The sequence below is a fragment of the Notothenia rossii genome, assembly GCF_949606895.1.
Source record: "Notothenia rossii genome assembly, chromosome: 10".
Lineage (NCBI taxonomy): Eukaryota > Metazoa > Chordata > Actinopteri > Perciformes > Nototheniidae > Notothenia > Notothenia rossii.
This window is the reverse complement of record NC_136908.1, coordinates 24,973,757-24,995,613: the sequence shown is the minus strand read 5'-3', so window position 1 is coordinate 24,995,613 and position 21,857 is coordinate 24,973,757. Positions and strand designations below refer to the sequence as shown.

Sequence of the window (21,857 nt, the reverse complement as noted above, 5' to 3'; positions counted from 1 at the left end):
TTATATTCAAGAGAAACTATGGAGCAGAGAGTTATCTTCCAGCCAGAGGTGATTTGTTGTACAGAGTTATGAGACTGCGGAGCCGCAGCAGTCTGTTGGAGAAGGAGCTCCGTTGACTGTCCAGCTGCAGGTGGAGAGAATGGGTGGGGTTATCCATGATGGACAACAGCCTGTTCAGTGTCCTCCTCTCCACCACAGCTTCAAAGGGGTCCAGCTTGATGCCGATGACAGACCCAGCTTTCCTGATCAGTTTATTGATCCTGCTGGTGTCACCGGCTCTTATGCCCCCCCCCCCCAGCAGACCGCAGCAAAGAAGAGTGCACTGGCCACAACAGACTAGAAGATCTCCAGCATCTTGCTGCACACGTGGAAGGATCTCTGCTTCCTCAGAAAATAGAGTCTGCTCATCCCCTTCTTGTACACAGTGTTGATCCTCCAGTTCAGCCCATTGTCTAAGTGCACTCCCAGGTATATCTAGTCCTCCACAACTGCCACATCCTCTCCAAGAATGCACAGCGGTAGAGGAGACGTCCTCAAAGTCCTGAAATCAATGACCATCTCTCTGGTCTTGGCCACATTCAGAATACTCACAACATTAGGCTGAGGTTCATCTTCCGCTCTTTTAGAAGTGGGTGTGCTTCTTGTTGCTTCCGGCTAAAATAAACATAATTAAAGACATTTTGAGTGTTTAAAAATGCGCTGTAATACACAACACATTATTTTTCCTAAACTTGCAGAAAGAAAAACTAAAGTGAGACATTTAATCACATATTTATATATCAAGCTTATACACCTTGAATTCTTGTTGGTCAATGATACACATACCCTTTGAAGATGAGCTGGGAAATTGAATACTGTTGGCACAACACCATCTTTAAGCCGTACAGTCTGCCCCGTCCTGTCAAAGTCCTCACTCCTGAACTGATCACTGCAGAGCAGTGTCCTGCCACAGGAAACAAAACCGTCCCTTCTTAGGGCAACTTCCCACTGCCTCCTCCTCTCTCCGGTTTTGGGAAACCTTAAAAACATGAGAAAGGTAGCCAGATATTTAAATTATTGTCAACATTGTCCTCCCTTCTTTCCTTTAACATTAAGGGTAAGGACAAAAATACACACCGAAATTATCATATTTTTGGGGTAATTGTATGTATGTATGTATGTATGTATGTATGTATGTATGTATGTATGTATGTATGTATGTATGTACGTATGTATGTAATGTATACTTTAAGAATAAGACAACCACACTAAGAGTTATAAAAAAGGTGTCCAAAAGAAAGATTAAATAATTTTGTAAATAAATGGTAGCAACATATTCTAAAGAGGCTGGGTCAACATCAATCTTGCAATACTATTATCTCACATAGCCCCACTGATCCTGTGTAGCAGGACTTGTAATGCACATACATCCACTAAGTAATTAACGACTATCCTAATTATAGTCATAATATTGTCATATCTTGCACGTGAAAGGTGATTCCACGGGTTCTTGTTTGCAGACTGCGGTGATTAGAGCATCCGTAGGCTGCACAAAAGTCAGGCATAGTCAGTTACTTTTGTAAACACAAAGCCAGCAATTACCTGTATCATAATGTATCTAAAATGTAAGATATTTTTAACAAGCCAAACCACTTGGAAGAAATCATGTGTAACTTAAGTTATGTTGAAAAGAAAGGGCAGTTCTGCCTTTCCCACTGGTGTAAAGTTGTTGGGTCAACTTTGTAATACTAGGTCTCACTCACAGCCTCTTGTTATTAGCCAGCTAATAAATAAAACCACGGCACATACACAAAGAAAAGCTGCAATTTCAACATGTCCAAGCATCCTGTATCATAGCCATGCTAATAATGTTTATAATAAACCAAACCGTTTGTAAATCAGTCAAGATTTCAGCGAGTTAAGAGTATTTTTGTGCAGATCACTCACCTTACAACAGCTACCATAGCGCGTACCAGAGTAGCTGTTGACTGTAGCAAGATGGCAGCCGGTCAGCTAAGCTGGAAAATCTCCCATGAGCCATCTAGTGTTTATTTTAGCCGGCTAAAATGATTGGTCGTGCTTTTTACAGCGCCACGGCTTCCACAGATGAAATTTTTTCATGAATTTATTGTCAAAGTATTTAATATTGTCATTGCTATTGGGAAGTTAAGACCATTCCATGGAATATAACAAAAAGTGTTTCTGAAATAAATTACATGCTTTAAGTGATAAATTACATACTTTAAGTGATAGACTGTATAAAAAAAAGTAGGCTACAGTATATGAGTGAATCCACCACAGCTAACTGATGTAGTTTCTGACATGTCTGAACATGTAGCCTTGATGACAAACAGGAGAAAAAACTAAAAAAATGGTCTGATCTAAGATTACCATACAAAGGCTATCACAGATACTATTGTCTGTTGTTAGTCTGAGAATAAAAAAAGCAGATTAAAAGTGATAAGAGCAGTGATAAAAAGTGTTCCTGGAGTTTGAACACAATGCTCTATGTTAATTTTCCCAGTAGGTTTCCTCTTTTCCCCCACTACACATTTTACAGTAAACGCCAGCTGGACTTCCTGAGGAGCGGGGCTTCCGTACGGACGGCGTAACGTCACCGGCGGGGCTTTCCTCCGTGACGTCAGAGGGCAGCGGTGTCGGAGTGGCAGGAGAGAGGGACCGAGCGCGAGCTGCAGAGATTAAACAGAGAGCGTTTCTGGAGGAATAGAGACCCACCGTCACCTGCCAGGATCCCCTCGAAAGGAGACAGCTGGGAACGGTTACAGAGGACTGTTAATTCCTACAGCTTTATCGATAAACGCAAGAAGGGAGCCAAGACTGGAGCCGGAGTGTCCGTCGCATCTCTCCCCAGCCTCCTGTCGGAGAGACCCGGTCCACAACAAGGTGAGTGCCCGGCGGAGAACCCGCCTCTGCCGCAGGAGCTGTCTGTCTGATATGTCATGGGTTTAATGAGCCCTGTTGTTTATTTAGACGACCTATATTAACATAAAAACTGCCACCTCAAAAGAGTGAAGCAATTTGGTAAAATAACCTCTTAAAATGACACTCATCTGCATCTGCTAGTCAGGAGCATCTGCTAGTCAGGAGTGCAACTCAGACCAGAACCTCCCAAACCATCCTTACAGTGAATGTCCATGTAACATGTAGGGAGGAAACAAATCAGTGTCCAGTGTCAGTACTGCTGCATGTCTGGAAATAATCATAAACTATAAAAACAAAATGTCTTCAGCCCTTTATCCAAGTCATCCAGAGTTGAAATCCGTTCCCTTTCTAAAACATTCATGCTCCTGCCACTCCCTGGTCAATGTGTGTTTTGGCTGAGGACAAGCTGTATATTTTCCTGTGAGGAATAAAAGGAAAAAAAAGACTAGAGTTTTAAAATATATACAAGGCAGCAGAACAGAAGGGATGCTATGATACTGTAAGATGTCGAGGCCCAAATAAAAACTCTTCACAGGAATATTATATGAACATTTAAAATATGTATTTGTGTTTATTTAAGGACAGATTTGACTATCGTGCTACTCAAGGTGGAAAAAGGTGTGGTGACATTTTCCAGCATCGTAATGTTTTGGTAACCAACTTGTAGGTTTTGTGTAAATAACGGGCTGTAGAAACACCTACTTATTGCTAATTACACTAAAATCTACAGATAAACAACAGTCAGCAGGTTGTATTATATTGCTGCCATAATAATGCCACATTGCCAGCTAAGGAGTGCTTATAGGCTCAATTGTGATTGGTAATAAGGGTAGGATTGAGGTATTTATTGGCTCTACTTAGTTTTTTGGACATTCAATTAGAAGTCCTAAGGTGTGGATTTGTTCAGATTTTAAAAAAGAGACATGTGTTTCTTCGAATCTAGAGGGGTCAAAAACAACAGCAAATAACCCTTATTAACATTAGCTTTGGATGGAAATATGCTGAAAGGATGGAGGGAGAAAGTTTGAATATTTAAAAATAACTAGCAAATTCGATATCATGGCTTAAACGAATGATTTTGATAGTGTGGATTGTGAAGTGGGGTTATATGAGGTACTTTTCCATAGTCAGTCTATTACCTACAGGGAAGGCGTTCAGCGCGCCTCCACTTATGAGAAACAGACAGGAGAAAATGGCCATGGGAGCTGAGCAATATACTGCTGTGGAGAAGAGCAGCAGTAACATTTAGTTTGCACCATAAAGTTGAATAATGGTTTTAAGACAGGTATGGGTTCTTTCTTATCTTTTGAAATCTGTTTAAGCGTTCAAAAATAAACAATTTGTGTTATTTATGTATAAATCCAACATAAGATCGTAGACAAACAAAAGCTCTATAATTTGTTTAAAGTGAGCTCAACTAGCATAGGTCTTTGTCCATATGCTAATCAGTTCCTCTTTTTCTCGTCATGTGTTTGACCATTTCCTCGTCCCGAGTAGTTTAGGGTTCCTATGTCATCAAAGCTTCAGGTTACAGACAATAGCTGGGAATTACACACTCAATTGTCAGAGCGCTGTGTGTTTTTGTGTGTGTGTGTGTGTGTGTGTGTGTGTGTGTGTGTGTGTGTGTGTGTGTGTGTGTGTGTGTGTGTGTGTGTGTGTGTGTGTGTGTGTGTGTGTGTGTGTGTGTGTGTGTGTGTGTGTGTGTGTGTGTGTGTGTGTGTGTGTGTGTGTGTGTGTGTGTGTGTGTGTGTGTGTGTGTGTGTGTGTGTGTGTTGTGAAACCTGAATCCACTCAATCAGTTTACTATTGTTACAGCTGCTCACCTACTTCTCTGTGTAAAGGCATCTTTCTGTATGTGTGTGTGAGGGGATGTTATAAATATGTGTGTTTGTGTTAAGAGGGGCTCAGAGGTTTGTTCTTTGCAACTGCAGGCCTGACATTAAACAACTCAGCAGTATGGCTCCTGAACGCTCCTCTAATTATAGAAGCTCCCAGCCTGATTCCCTCTACCTTCCCTGTGTGTGTGTGTGTGTGTGTGTGTGTGTGTGTGTGTGTGTGTGTGTGTGTGTGTGTGTGTGTGTGTGTGTGTGTGTGTGTGTGTGTGTGTGTGTGTGTGTGTGTGTGTGTGTGTGTGTGTGTGTGTGTGTGTGTGTGTGTGTGTGTGTGTGTGTGTGTGTGTGTGTGTGTGTGGGGGGGGGGGGGTGTGTGTGGTGGTGTGTGTGTATGCAAAAAGGAAAGGGGGACGTTATGTTAAGTATTTAAATGTAATGCACTACATTTATTTTATTATTTAAACAATAATTCAACTAATACATAATGATGGTTTATTATGGATTAGTCGAATGGCACTATATAAAGTAGCTAACATTAGCTTCTCCTTTACCCGGTCAACATTAAAATGGTGAACCCATGAATGGAATAATATAGTATATCATTTTGACAATGGGACATTTTGAAAAATGAGTGCTTTTGGTTTTGGTGCTAACATGTTTTGCAGTTAGTTATGCTTATTATAAAACATTAAACGGACATTGCATATTTTGACTGATAAATGTTTTCAGTTAAAAAGTAATAGGAAAAAAAAAGCTTAATAGTAAGTTCATCTTTAAGGTCAGCCCACTTTAAGCTGACTACTGTATAGAGCAACATTCTGATATTCTTAAATTAAAGTAAAATAAAGCAACAATACTGAGCTCCAGTAAGATTTTTCAAAGACAATATGTATGTTTACAAAAACTAAACGTCATTAAAAAACAATCTGCAGCATACAACGGGAGTGGGTGACAAAACGGCATTCCATTTAGGGGAACAGTGCTCTGTGACTCGTCAAGGACGTAAACGAAGTTTACGCCTCGAGTCTGACTCGTGAATTGCACATGTGTTATCAGGCCATATCCTTCCCAAAACGTATTCCCCGAACCCTCTCATCGCATGTCTTTACCACAGTTTTAAATTTCAAATTGGCCGATTATCTTTCCGTAAATCAACTGATTGATAAAAAATTCTCATAGAGCAATAGCACGTTTATTAGAACCATAGTAGTTTCCCTCGATTTCTTACAGTAGGAATAAAGTATCATAAAAGAGGTGATATGGTTATCGTCCAACTGTGTAGTCAATTTCCAAGAGGGTGTGTAATTCCTATCAACAGCAGATAAAGAAATCATATTTCGAGCACATATAGTATCCTTGTGAAGTTTATTTGGCAGTTGATTGGGAGGAGGATAAGACACACACACACACACACACACACACACACACACACACACACACACACACACACACACACACACACACACACACACACACACACACACACACACACACACAGGATTCCCAGGAAGAGCTGTGGTTGTCCGTGTGTTTTTCCACAGAAGTATGAACTGCCTCCATTATCGGTAATATCACTCTACTCATCAGCTCGCCCCCATGCACACGCCAACATTGAACCACTTTGCCGACAAAAAAACAGCGTTGTAATGTGGGCGGCCCTGCTGTTTGAAAAGTGTTTCTGGTGGATGTGTGAAATATTGACAGTAAATTATTAGTACTTCATGTTCTGTGTGTCGGTAAAAAAACAGTTTACTTCAACTAGTTTACTGGAAATGTTTATTTTCTCCTGAACAAAAACCCATTTATGAAAGTGAAACAGTTTAATTTCTTACTTTCATATTATAAGACACCAACTTTGCCAGTAAATCTTAACAATCAATCTTTTCTGACACAGATGTATCTGCTACAATGGATTGTGTTTGATGGATATTTTTTATGTTTTTTTATTGCAAGATAAAACTGATACAGACATGAAACATTTTAAATAGATTTAATTAATTGAGAAAGATGTAGTTACAGTTAAATACATTCCTGAAATAAATACGTTTTAATATTTTGGGTATATTTTTATAAAAATGCATTTTTTCCACTAAAGTGGTTTTAAACTTCTTGGCAAGAACCAAAAAAATAAAAAAGACAGTTTAGGTGCCAATGAGTAAGATACAGTATTTCATGAAATGGTTAACCTTAAAAAAAAAGTCTTTAACGCATGTGGTTATGGGGGATTGCTTGTAAAGCGATGGTTTTAGCGTGTTGATTTAAGACATGGACAGCAGAGAATGAGATGCTCAGAGTGAATATGAGGTCATTTTCCAGAGAACGGCTGGGAGCTGCGCCAGCCAAGTTCCTATCTGTTGTAAACATAATAGAGGGTTACTGTAGATGATTAAAAGGTTATATGATAAAGGCTAGCAGTATTGCTCTTGGGCAGAGATGGGGTCGTTACTAAAAAAAAGTAATATATTATATATTACTTTTTAAAAAAGTAATATATTACTCTACTTCGTTACTGTCTACATAAAGTAACTCGTTACTTTACTCGTTACTTTACTCGTTACTTTACTCGCAGGGCCGGCCCGCCCCTCCCTACAGGCAGATCACGCAGACTGAGGCGCACCTACAGTGTAAGCGCGCCACAGTTTTGCCTCTGCGAGACTCCACTTGCACCCCCAATTACTATTGCATTAAGGAAGACATAACACAAGTTTTTCTTTTGATATGCTCTTTAATAAAATAGGCTACCAGCCTACCACAACAAGCTAACAGTCTGTGAAACGTAAAGACACTAATTAATGAAACCAGTTCAAGACGCATTATTCTTATTCTTATCATTCTTTATGAGCGCAGTAACGGTAAGGTATCTAATTACTTATTTATTTAGTTTTCCATAACTTAGTAACAGAGGTGGTCAAACTAAAGTGGTAGAGACATGGCAGAATTCCTACAATGAAGCGGGACATTGAACTGTTCACCCTTGAGAGGGCAATCAAGAAAAGAGAGCGAGCGGCCCCGTTGAGGAAGTTTACAGATGAAAAGACTCAGCCATGTTTATGCAGCACTGCACGTGGAGATGTGGACGGGCAAATCGCGCAGATTACGTAGGCCTACATGTATACAAACCTGCGGCGGCGGAAACCCCTCTTGTCTGTCAGTGAGTGTGATTATTTTATAAAAGTAACGAAGTAACGCGTGTCGGGGCAATTTTAGTAACTGTAGTGTGATTACTGAATTATAAAAGTAACGCGTTACACTACTCCGTTACAGACGGACCGAACTCTGCTCTTGGGATAGTAGTGCACTCATATATGCACCACATTGGTCTTAACCTAAATATTTTAAAGGTGCCCTATTATGCTTTTTGTCGTTTTCTCTTTTCCTGTAGTGCAGGGGTCGGCAACCCCTGGCACGCGTGCCACTATTGGCACGCGGCACCGTAACCAGTGGCACACTAGGAATTAGTGGAATAAGTGTGCAAAATATATATATTTTTAAATCGGATCCTGAACGAGACCGCCGCCAGAGCGCGTCTCCCCGCAGAAGGAAGCCATGCTCGCAACGCAGCCCTGCTCTCTATAACTCCAGGCGACTTTCTATGGCGTTACATTTGTGCCTCAATAGTGAGCACACAATGAAACATGTTGAGCATAGAAAATGCGATTGAGCGCACACTTGAACATTTTTGAGCACAGAGAAATATATTTTCTCTCATAAAACTCTTGCTCCGTGCGCAAGCAGACCGCTGCACGCGCTCTCTCTCCCTCGCTCGCTCGACCTCTCCACCCTGTACGCGCTCAGCTTTGCCTGCCTGCTCGCTCAAGTTGTCACAGCGTTACAAATGTGCCACAAAACCAACCAATCGGAGAACTCGAGAAGGTCAATTCTGATTGGCTGGTCCAGCACCATGTAGAGAGAAGAGTTGTGACAGCGGAAGTCCAAAATGCTTGATCGTCACGTGGTTCAGAGAGACTAAGAAAGTTGCCGGAAGTTTGTGGCGGGCCATTTGAATCACGATTTGAATGCATTAATAACAGGATAGAAATGCAATTTTTGGTAGTTATTGGTCAATAAAGGTTTTGATTTGCAATATGTATACAACATATCTATATGTGTATGTAGTTACATCAACGTGTTTTTTTTTTTTTTAAAGTAAAATGTGCTAATATTTGAGGATTAAGACAAAATAAGAAGTACTTTATTGATACCAATTGGGGAAATGTTTACGCTGCAGCAGCAAAAGACAAGGCATTGTACATTAGACAGTTAAAAGACTAGAATTAAACAATCGAAAATGTAAACATCTTAAATAGAAATAACATAGCATTACAAAAAGTAGAAAATATACATGGATAGTGTGAACAGCTATCTTACCTGTTAACATACATGTTAGGCTAACGTTGCCTTGGTTACAGAGCCTGTTGCTGTTGTTTATTGCTTTGAATTCTTTAAAACAAATATTATCTTCTTAAACTTGTATGAGTCAAGAACACCACATCCTTATTGATATATTTAGAGGGAGGGAAGGAAGGAAGGTTTCAAAATTCTGATTAGAATCATTTCTACCATTTCTTTAATTCATGGTGGTTTCAGTAATCCCCTAATGTAATCTTTATGACTTTCAGAAAAGACAGGAGACCGACAGGTGCCTATCAATGATTGTCAACTGACAGCGCAATGAGTCAAAGCACTAGCAGCAACAGCATGAGGTTAAATGTGTTGTTTTAGGAACATCCATGTAAATAAATGGAATTCAATAAACATTGAATAGCATGCGTGCAGTTTGTCTGTGCCTTTTCCTCTGTGTTGTCCTTGCATATAGTCTCCCCCATGGTTTGCTGTGCTGCTGGGGGATGCTCCAATCGCTCAGAGAAAGGAGTACACATGTACGGCTTCCCCACTGACACAGAGAGGAGGAAAGAATGGCTGGCTCAAGTCAGCAGGAGCTTTTTAACTATCACAACAGACAACAACAGCAACAAAATATGTGAGGTAATCATATTTTTCACAAAACGAAGACCACACCATTGGGAAGCTTAATGTCTTTTTAATCAAAATAAGGAACAGGGAGAGGTTTGCAAAACTCTGGGAGTTGAGACTCAGGCTCAGGGTGAGGGTCTCATTGCATGTCTTCAGGCTCCATTGAATCCCCCTGGGGTTATTGTGCTGAGAGAGGGAGACAAAGACAGGAGAAAGGGTTAGATACATCTAGCAACCTATAGGATGGGAAATGGCTGACCTATTTTAAACTTACCTTGTGTTTTCACTCTCACTTTAGTCCCTCTCCCTTTGCCATCAATCCAAAATCAGCTGAGCTGCAGCATAATACAGAGGTAATAATCAACAGAATCACAAGGACATAATATGGCTCTGCTAAAAACACTCACCCATAAGTTACGTTTTTTTATTTACTGTTTAGAAGTCTCAAATATCCACTCTAAATCCATATCAATAGCAATGTATCACAAAAATAGCTCTCTTCCTTATTAGTGTGTAACATTAACTATATTATGCTAGCTTGAACTCCAAAATGGATATCCTCATTTCACCACCTCCACCCACTACTATGACACGCCCCAATGTTATATTTAACTAATATTTAACTCCCTCCACCCCAGATAAAAGCACGTTAAGAAGCCCTTTCTCTCTAATTCCACAACGTTGGACGGAATAAACATTAAGAGAACGGATTAATAGGCTGTTTATGGTTAACGTGTGTTGCTAACTTTATCCGGTCCTAGCCTAATCTGTTTAGTTGTCCGGTTTAAAATTAAGGCAAGCTCTATGCCCATTGTAGAACAGGAAACAGAATTTGGTCCAGGTTCTGGTCAACCCAAAATTGTGATAGAGAGAGAAACATGTTTTGTCATTCTGCCACCTCTAATGCTTACAGCAAGTAATCAATATCTCAGAAGGGTTCATGTACATGTAGGCTACGGTTTGTTAGCTGTTTGCTTAAACTACCCCTATAGCTATATTGCCGGCTAGCAAACTCAGGCATTGCAAACAATAACGTGATATCAGAAAACTAGAAATGTATAACTCACCTGACACTGTGGCGTGCTATTCTCTTCATTCGAGTCTGTCATGTCCTGCAATTTCAACGACGGATGTGTAATAAGAACGTCAACAGTCTGATGGCAACCGAAAATCCTTCTCTCATCTCAGATAGAAGATATGATTGGAGACGACCAGCCAATCAGAATTGACCTTCTCGAGTTCTCCGATTGGTTGGTTTTGTGGCACATTTGTAACGCTGTGACAACTTGAGCGAGCACAAGCAAAGCTGAGCGCGCACAGGGTGGAGAGGTCGAGCGAGCGGGGGAGAGAGAGCGCGTGCAGCGGTCTGCTTGCGCACAGAGCAGGAGTTTTATGAAAGAAAATATATTTCTCTGTGCTCAAAAATGTTCAAGTGTGCGCCCAATCGCATTTTCTATGCTCAACATGTTTCATCGCGTGCTCAGGATAGAGGCGCAAATATAACGCCATAGGTGACTCTTGTCTCCCAGGGCAGAAGCAACAAGCTTCAAAACCTGTTCAATAACCCACTTTAGCTTAAATGACTGGAGAGAGGCGAGCTCTTCTTGGGAGGCCGTTGCATTTATTTAGCTGTTCTTCTGTTTCACAAAATACATCACAGAACTCTATTTTTCTGCTGCCTCGTCTCACTTCCAGAAACATACACACGCTCGCTCAAATCAAATCAAAGTTTATTTATAAAGCACATTTAAAAGCAATTTTTGGTCGGGCCAAAGTGCTGTACATGTAATAAATACTACAATCACTTAAAAACACATTACTACATTCATAATAAAAGACAATAAATTACAACAGATATAACAGCTCACTCTCGCTCTACCATCCACACACAAACACACAAGCCACACCCCTCTCTCTTAAAGGGACAGCGATCTCATCTCACTCTGCCTGACCCTAATATCATAACATGTGTGTTCTGGAGAATCACAGAACGGACGATCGTCCTTATTATTATGCCGTTTAAACCAATTATTTAAATGTATTGCGCTTACAGGTCCACACACTGCTTCCCCGCAGCGAGGCTCCTCCCACCCTCCTGTTGACAGTTCACGAGCGTCGAGCTCCCCCCCCCCCTTGATAATTCACGATCGTCGGCACGCTGATAAAAAAAAACAATTTGTAATGGCACTTCATATCAGAAAGGTTGCTGGCCCCTGCAGTAGTGTGTTATAAACGTTTCTTTCTGTGTAAATGGTCTGCAAAGGCTAAAATCCCAAAGTTCCCTCCGTTACATTACATGTTATGCGTCTTGTTAGACGCTTTTATGCAAAGCGACTCACATACTCAATACTGTGGGCAATCCCCACAGGAGCAATATGGGGTGAAGTGTCTTGCCCAGGGACACAACGCCATGCTGACTGCAGTGGGACTCAAACTTGCTATCCTCTGATTCAAAGATCAGCGCACTAACCCACTGCGCCACACGCCTCCAGAGGGAGTTTCTCTCCCGCACATTATCTTACATTCGCGTTTCTATTGGCTAGTGCTCAAACACATTGCACGTGATAGCAGGCTAAGGGGCGGGACATCTCAAAGTGGTTGACCAATCACAACAGAGCCGGCTAGCTAACCAATCAGAGCAGACTGGGCTCTGTTTTCAGACAGAGGGTGAAAAGAGGAGCTGCAGCACAGGCAGTATGAGAGAAGTAAAGGGCTTTTTGAATATGAAAGCGTGTAACATGTCACAATAGAGGCACACAATACAAATATAAAACTGAAAGTCAGCAGCATATGTCCTCTTTAACAACGATTCAATAGAGATCACTATCAAGAGATCACTTTCAAGATGAACTGTAAAAACATCAAGTGAAATACTTTGCTTTAGTCCTACAATGACACACCCTTTAGCTGTGGCCAAGATGCTTTATAGCAAACTATTACGACAATTTAGAAAGAAAGTCATTTCCTCCAGCTTTGCTCATGTGCTTTTGGCACTGCCCCACCCCTTAAGGAGAATAGCCCCAGCTTAACCCATTCATTTAAAGAGAGAAGTGAGCTTGAACGCACATTACGAGTGATTATTTTGCATGAAGGTAACCTTAAAGTAAATAAAGGACCCATTTTTCACCACATATCTTACAATATACAATACAACATCATCTTGTGTTTGACACATCCCTAGTCAGCTAATATTCGTAAAGCTACACGTTTTTTTTCTGTGTAAACATTTAATGTTAGCTAAATAAAATATAAATACATTAGACAACACTTATCTAGGAGACTATAAGTGTTTAAGATTGCCATCTTATGATTGAATGGCAAGAGATGAGTCCAGTTTGCTCATTGCTGAACATATTTAAGATAATCTTGTCAAAATTATATTTATGCATTAGTCCCTTGTCAGTTTTTCAGTTAAGTATGACAGAAAGAGAGCTACTTTATCGGCATGTTTAAGAGTTAAGAGTTTGGACGTTAACTGACGATGTTTCAGTTTTGAAAACACTGGAAACCTCATCTCTGCTAACATCTCATTACCTTTCTACAGCTGTACTTAGCAGGTCTCCGGTGTCACTGTTAACACTTGTGTGAATCACTGTGGGATGTTGAAAAAGGTCATGGCCTCTCTGAATAAAAAAAAGGAAGTACATTTCTAATTTGTGTTGGGGGGGCTTAAGGTCCTTTTTTTATGCATCATTATAATGCACTAAATACGTCGTAAAATCGAATGTGCGGTCCTTCTACGAGGACCAAATGTTCTCACAGAGGATGTTTGCTTGACCTCTTCTCTAAAAAGAAGGAACATTGAGCTGCTCACAATGAGGAGGTGCAGTCTGTGCTGCTTTTCTATTCGGTCCATTAACAGTATAATAACCTCAAGGCTGGGTGGTGCCTGACAACAGAACAACGGCTACGTGGGTGAGTGCATTCTGTAGACATAAGAGGGTGCCTCTGTAGTTAGGGTCTAACAGTCTAATAACTGTTGTCAACCTTACAATGACACATATAGGTTATACTACATCAATGCTTGCATCAGCTTTGTGATAGCGTTTTGAAACATGTCCTTTTTATAACATAGTAAGCATTCAATTCGACAACAGAGATTTGGATTATCGTGCATTTTGCAAATTCTGAGAAACTGTTGGATTATTTTCTCCACTTGAAAAGGCAGTTTCATTTTTTAAATGTTATAAAATAGTTATTTTTTTAGAGATTGCTAGAGGCAGAAAATTACATATTGTGTGTGTAATGGGTAACTTTCAATGTAAATCACAGATTGAGATAAGATAGCTTATAGTGAATAATACGTACATATATAGCTGGCTTGTGACCATAGATGTTTAACGAGAACTGGATATGGCGTTGGAGCGGCGGCCACGTTCATTTGCTCGGTGGCGCATGGAGCCAAAATGGCCTGACTCGAGAACAAAAGTACCCAGATCATTTAGCCACTTCTGGCCCATAGAGCATGTGTACTTGTATCTTCCCGAAGCCATGGTGGATCTCAGCTCAGTCAAATAAATGGAGGGAAAATTGATTCAGCTTTTAGCACATTTTATGTCTCTATCTCAATATAAGTCAATGGGAAAAAGCTTTTTGTTTCCAATGGTGTCCCATGACTGACAGCGGTGTTGTTGTACCACCGTTTCGTCACCACCGTTTCTTTGGGCTTGCTTGTGACATTAGAATAGCTGGTCAACCTTTTAAGACAGCACGTTTTAAGCTCGAGCCGTTGATGTCGCTGCTAGCATCGGTGCTAATTAGAGCTCCTTCACTTTTATCAGCAGGCGGTCTTCAGGTTGAGGTTATAGGTAACAAATGAAAACGCTGATGGTCTCATCATTCTAAAGCAATTTCATTGTGCTATCAAAATTGACTTAATAAATATAGGTTTGTGCAAAAATGTTTCTTTTGGCACTTATACATAGGTTATTCATAGGATGTTGTGCTAAGATTGCTCTCTAGAAACATGACAAGCAGGGTCAGGGTTTACGTTGTTTCCCCATGTCTATTAGCTCATGGTATCTAATTAGCTCGACCCCACACACACACACACACACACACACACACACACACACACACACACACACACACACACACACACACACACACACACACACACACACACACACACACACACACACACACACACACACACAACCACACACAACCACACACACACAACATAAACATTATTAGCTCCTGTATTGAGTAGGGGACCACCTGTTCTGTCCAGAGTCCCGCATCAGATTAGCAGGGTTTTAGTCGGTATCACAACAAACAGTATGAGCTCAGCTGTCTGTGGCCCCCGGGTCCCTGTGGATCTGTCTGGTCATGTTAGAACAAAGTCACTTTAGATTTAGGCTTCTAGCTGAAGCTTTTATCCAAATGGATTGAATGCTCTTGAACACTGAGTGCAACAATTTTAGCCTGATTTGTGAAACATTATACATCGAAACGTTCCTAGATTACTGTTTCTATTTTATGTGACTGCCTTTTCAAAGTTAAATCAAAGTGTTGTTTTTTTTGTGTGTGCGTTTGGTTGGTATACTTTATATGATATTTTGTAAAAAATACAGGCCGTTGAGCTGGTTTGTCGAGCCATGTTTAGTTTTCTCTGTTTTGTCAATGTGTCACAAGCACAGCGGTGTAAATTGATAGTCTGAGCTTCCTGACGGTTTTCCCTGGAATCAACAATGATAACTAGAAAATGCATTTCCTGCTGAAAATGCGTGTGAATGCTGTAAACTGTGAACATGTGTGGCTGAATTTAGCTGAAAATGCAGAAAAAGCTGAATATGTTAGTAGCTGAATGGTAGCTGCTTTTAGCTACAGAAACCAAGTATGTGTGTTGCTGAACTTAGCAGCGAAATGCAGAAAACTGAAATGATTTGAATCAAAATTGTTACAGCTCAAATGCATTGCAATGACTTTGTTGAAAACTTGAAAGTGAAATGTTAAACTGGAAGAGTAGGAAAAATAGCTAATATTTAAAAGAAAAGGTTTAAAAAAGGTATAAACAATAAAATGTATAGCCACAGTGTCCTGAAATAGCTGAATAATGTAATAGTTGAATGGTTTCTGTAGCAGAAAGTAGGCTGACAAAGTTAGATATGAAATGTAAGTAGTAGTGAATGAATGTGTAGTTTGTGTGAATAATGTAAACAGCATTCACACTAATAAACAGCTTTCAAGTTCTTAGGAAGTCAGGCCCTAGGACATGTAATACATGATGTGTTTGGCATTATAATGTGAGCGGAAGAGGCTGCACTGTCACTAAGTGCATTATTAAGTACTGCAGTTATGTTCATCTCAGAGTAACTTGAACAATACTTGAGTATTTATGCTACATTATAACTCTAATGAACTTCTATAAAGTAAATAAACGGTGTTATTTTTTCTCCATTTGGAACTGTTGCTACGTTAATGTTGCTCAGATTCAAATTTCAAATACAAGACGTGATCACCAGTTTAAGAAAAAGGTACATTGTTTATTTTTAAACTACAGATAAACAATTTCAAATAATCCCTTTTAGATGGAATGATCACTTTCACTTAATTATTCTTTCATTGGGATGAAATACACATTAGGATGATTGCAGTGTGATTTTCGTGGGGATCTGTAACAAACAAAGACGATTCAGTCTGTAGAGAACAATGCTTCAGGCCAAGAAATTCTCCGCAAGAGAAAATATTTAATAAAAAATGCATTTTTCAAACAAATATACCTCCTGCAATTAAAAAATTGCATAGGCATATTGCCATATCAGTAACATTTTGATTAATTGTTCAATGTCTATTATATTAAATGAACAATAGCGCTGCTCCTTCGCGTTGAAAGGAGCTGAGGTAGTTTGGTTAAGACTGCTACCTGGCTGCCATCCTAGGGAGGGGATCCAGGCAGCTGGGAGGAGACCGAGGGGCAGACCCAGGACCAGGGGGAGGGATTATATCTCCACGCTGGCCTGGGTGCTCATTGGAATTGTCAGAAGTTTGGGGCTCTCTGCTGGAACTGCTACCTCCGTGACCCGGCCCCGTTGAAGAGGGATGGAAAATACATAAATAATTAGTAATAACAGTTTTAGTCACGATGACTTTGAAGCGTTCAGGTGGCCGTCTCTCTGTGGTGTGAATAATAATACATTTTATTTTAGGCGCCTTTCATGACACCCAAGGACACCGTACAATTTGGTAAAAAATAAAACGCTAATAGGCAACAGAACATGATAAAAACACAAACAGGAAATCATGGAGGAGACAGTCAAGTGGACACAAATGAAACACATAGGTTATGTAGGGCTTTGTAAGTGAGCAGTAGGTTTTTGATAGGGATGCACCGAATATTCGGCCGCCGAAAATTATCGTCCGAAAATGGTTAAAAAGGCCCTTTCGGCTTTCGGCCAAAACGCAGCGACAAGCACGGCGCGCAACCATGCTTGCGGCTGGCTCACAGCCAACACAAGTCTGCCGCTTGGAGATATTTAAAAATATCAGAGAAAGAGGCGCGGATTGCGATTTGTAAAACGTGTTCAGCAGACATTTCTCGAGGGGGTGTAACTGCAAAGACTTTCACCACTTCGGGATTACTCCACCCCTTGAAATCAAAACACCCGGACAAATATGCGGAGTAAGATCAAATCACAAGCACTGACAGCGAGAGACTGTTCAGTGCTGCCTCTCATGTGCTTGATGAGAAGAGGAACAGACTTATGGCTGATAAAGCAGAGAGGCTACTGTTCATTAAAAAGAACCTCCCACTTTTCCTTAATAAGTAGACAAGGCTGGCTTATCATAAACTTGTCTAGTTCTACATGTCTACTCTATACCCACTTTCCTGAACAATTTTCATTGTGAGTTATAATTCACCATGTCAGGTTATCATTAGGGGGAAATGACAGCAGCACAGTGTTCAATATATTGTACTTTCGGTATCTAAATGATACAATGTTGTTTACATTGCTCATGAGGACAGACCACCTTATTTGCAGATTCTTGAAATTGTAATTTAATTTGTAATTGATTGTGGATTTTGTATCCAGTTTTCACTCTATGTATCTTTATACAATGTTTACTACTTTGCTTATGAGGACAGACAGCCTTATTTACAGATTCTTGAAATTCAATTGTAATTTCATTTGTAAATAGTTACATTCATGTGGATTTATCCAGTTTGCACATTTGTATGCATGCACTTATAGGTGCATTTGTTGTTGTTGAAGGCCTGGCTGTTACAGTCTTTATTTACACTATTTTGTTGTAGGCCTACTGGCCTAGATGTTTATGCAGTTTTAAAGCACCTTGGCTTTGTTCTGAATGCACTTTGTTGTAGTTATCCTACAGAGAAAATAAAATGCACTTGACTTGGAATTAATGTGCTGTATGCATTCAAAAGTGCTGAATAAATGTTTTATGGACCCATAATAGTGATTATTATTTAAGTTAAGTTTTGCCATAATCATTTATTTTTCCATAATCAGGTAGCTGAACAACATTGGTAAAAAATGTATACATTATATATATATATATATATATATATATTTCTATTAATCATTTTCGGCCTTTCGGCATTCGGTTTTCGGCCAACTGTTTCCTATTTTCGGTATCGGTTTCGGCCAAGAATTTCCCACTCGGTGCACCCCTAGTTTTTGAAGTTAATACGGGATTGAACAGGGAGCCAGTGGAGTTGGATGAGGATGGGGGTAATGTGTTCTTGGTGCCGGTGATGATCCGGGCTGCAGAGTTCTGTTTGATTTGTAGTTTATTGATGAGCTTGGTGGGTATGCCCGAGAGGATGGCGTTACAGTAGTCGATGCGGGACGTGACAAAAATGCATTGACCAGGACTTCAGTGTTTGATTGAGAAAGCGATGGGCAGAGTCTGGAGATGTTGCGTATGTGGAAGAAGGCAGTCCGGGTGATGTGATTTATGTGAGGTGAAAATGAGAGGGAGCTATCCAGGATGACACCAAGGCTCTTAACTTGGCCAGAGAAGGGGATGGAGTAGCCATCAATGACGAGGTTGGAGGCAGGGGAGGATGAGGTTTAGGAGAGGGTGGTTTTGGTGCCAACCAGCAGGGCTTCGATTTTGCTGCTGTTGAGTTTTAGGAAGTTCCTGCTCATCCAGCTCCTGGTGTCCTGGAGGCAGTTGGTGAGAGAGGTTGGGGGGAGGGCAGTGTTGGGTTTGCTGGAAATGTAGACCTGGGTATCATCGGCATAACAATGGAAATGGACATTATGATGACTGAGGATAGTGCCAAGGAAGAGTAGGTAGATCATAAACAGGAGTGGGCCCAATACTTACCCCTGAGGAACACCATGGGAGACAGTGGAGCAGCTTGACTGGTGGGTGCTAAGACAGACATATTGTTTTCTGTCTGTGAGGTAGGATGAAAACCATGAGAGTGCAGTACCAGTGATCCCAATGTCTGCCAGACGTTTGATGAGCAGTGGGTGCGAGATGGTGTCAAAGGCAGCTGTGAGGTCAAGGAGGATTAGGATGGTGAGCAGTCCAGAGTCAGCTGCACGGAGGAGGTCGTTGGTGATTTTTACCAGCGCTGTTTCGGTGATGTGCTTTGAAAGGAAACCCGATTGGAAGGGTTAATGTAGTGACCACGATATCCATTTGTTTTTTGTCCTTTGTTTGTGGCTCACTCGTGGGGCTGACCGACGAATAGACACTTGTAGTTTGAGAGAAAAAATATAAATGTCCAGATGCGATTGAAAAGTAAGATAGTTTATTTCCAAAAAAGGCAAAAAGAAATAAACGTTTTTAAACAAACTATTTGACTGATATTTCAATGCTAAAGCACAATAAAGAACCAAGCTGTGACGCTCCCAACCAGCAAGGTCTAAAAACTGTTTGCTTCAGTCAGCCGCACCAGTAGGCTGCAGCACCTCTCCTTTTATGCTGCCGCATCTCGACCTGCAGGAGTAACGCACTCAAATTAAATAATAAATAATATACACCACAGAATCTCAGTTCATACTCTAAAAAGATAAGATACTATAATGGATATAAGGAAATGGCTCCTACATAACCGGCCTCTAATTGTATTTTGGAGTAGCACAAAAACAATGATCAAATATACAAAAAAAAGGAGCCTATACAGTCCGGATTTCTATTCATTTCATGAATCCAGTCATCTATCAATATGAGTTGTGTGGTGTTACTCATCCTATCTACATGATATCATCGTGCCATCAGCGGAAGAAGACTCTTTGCTGCCGTCACTCTTCACATTCTAACAGCAGACAGATCTTGGTAATTGGCCTCTCCAGCACACTGGTCAGTGTTTTAACTTTGACCGCTCGAACCAGTCCTTTAGTGTCTGCCATAGTTTCTAGCACTCTTCCCAGGATCCAAGGGCTACGGGGAGCAGTAGGGTCAACTACCATTACTACATCTCCAGGTTTAAAGCTTCTCTTCTCCTTGCACCATTTCTGTCTTTCTTGCATGAGGGGTAAGTATTCTCGGCACCAGCGTTTCCAGAATAAGTCTGCCATGTATTGCACCTGTTTCCATTGGCGTCTTACGTACAGGTCCTTCTTGTCAAAGAGTCCAGGGGGCAGAATTGGCTTGGTTTTTAAGAGCAAGATGTGATTTGGGGTTAGAGGCTCCAGGTCTTGAGGGTCATTTGAGACTGTTGTGATTGGTCGACTGTTCAAAATGGCCTCTACCTCACATAAAAAGGGTTTGTAGCCCTTCTTCATCCAAAGTCTGCTGCTTCAAAACAGAATAGAGAACCTGCCTGACAGACTTTATCAGACGCTCCCAAACTCCTCCATGGTGGGATGCTCCTGGGGGGTTGAAACTCCACTTTATGCCCTTTTGCAGCAGAGTTTCCTGAATTCTGTGCTGGTTCAGAATGGAGAGGGCTTCCTTTAAGTCTCTCTGAGCTCCAACAAAATTGGTCCCATTGTCAGATCTTATATGTTTCACTTGACCTCTTCTGCATATGAATCTTCTCAAAGCGTTGATACATGAGTCTGTATCAAGTGAGCTGGCGACCTCAATATGCACAGCTCTGCTTGTCATGCACGTGAACAGCACTCCATACCTCTTTAATGTGGGACGTGCTCTTTTGACTTGAATAGGCCCAAAGTACTCCACACCAACATTGGTAAATGGACGCATGTCTGGCTCAAGCCTTTCCTGTGGCAAGTCAGCCATCTTCTGCTCTCCAACTTTGGCTCTTTGTCGTCTGCACAAAACACAATCTCCCAATATTTTTCTTGCAGCAGAGTTGGCTTTGATTATCCAATATCTCTTCCTAACTTCAGAGAGGATGTGGTTTCTTCCTCCATGTTCAGTTATTTCATGCGTGTGCCGTAATATGAGAGTTGACACATGACAGTTTTTTGGCAGTATGACAGGGAACTTAGTTTCTTCTGGCATAGCTGCCCTCCTCAGGCGTCCTCCCACTCTTAGCACTCCATCCTTTAACACTGGATTGAGCTTGTAGAGGCTGCTTGTCCTTTTGACACCCCGTTTTGTTGTTTGCAGTGCTGTCATTTCCTCTGGAAAATACTGTCTTTGGGTTTGGCATATGGAGTTTTCTGCCTTCTCAAGATCTTCCAGAGTAATGGTCTGTCCATCAAGTGTGGCCTTCATGTTTTCTATTTTCTGCTCAACATTGCTTTTGTTTTGAGCATCGGTGTTGGAGTCATTTAAAGTGGAAATAAGCTCTTTTCTCCTTTGAACAAGCTGTTTCAAGCCTTCTTTCAACTTCAGGATCCATGTTACTGCAACTTGTAGTTTTCTCCAGCTGGAGAAATGCATGAGTAGCTTGCCTGTAGGATTTTCTGTGACTATAACTGTATCGACAATAGCATTTATTTTGACCTCTAAATCATCGCAGGAGAGAGAGATGGATTCCAGGGGAAACAGCGGCCAGTCCTTTTCTGACTTCCAGAGCATTTCTGGGCCATGGATCCATGTTCTGTTCTCCATAAATGTGTCGGCCTTTTGTCCTCTAGAGGCGACATCAGCAGGATTGATATTTGTGTTCACATAGTGCCATTGGTTTATCTCTGTGGACTCCCTGATGATGGAGATCCTTTTTGCAACAAATCTGTGAAACCTTGTGTGTTGGTTTGCAATGTATTTGAGCACAGATTGGCTATCAGTCCAAAA

The 21,857-nt window shown here is 40.9% G+C and overlaps 1 protein-coding gene and 1 long non-coding RNA gene across 2 annotated transcripts in view; one reads left to right on the top strand and one right to left on the bottom strand.

The window, feature by feature from the left end:
* Window positions 1–2,346: 2,346 nt before the first annotated feature.
* The window catches only part of rnf19b (ring finger protein 19B), a 53,204-nt gene continuing 33,693 nt past the window's right edge, over window positions 2,347–21,857 (top strand). Inside the window, exon 1 of the mRNA XM_079655339.1 lies at window positions 2,347–2,883. The gene's annotated coding sequence lies outside the window, so the exon portion shown is untranslated. The remainder of the gene's footprint in view (window positions 2,884–21,857) is intronic.
* On the bottom strand, window positions 9,531–10,984 carry LOC307022947. Its single transcript, XR_013803532.1, has 3 exons — window positions 10,796–10,984; window positions 10,003–10,063; window positions 9,531–9,914 (listed from the first exon to the last, which is right to left on the bottom strand). It is a non-coding gene; the product is annotated as an uncharacterized lncRNA (long non-coding RNA).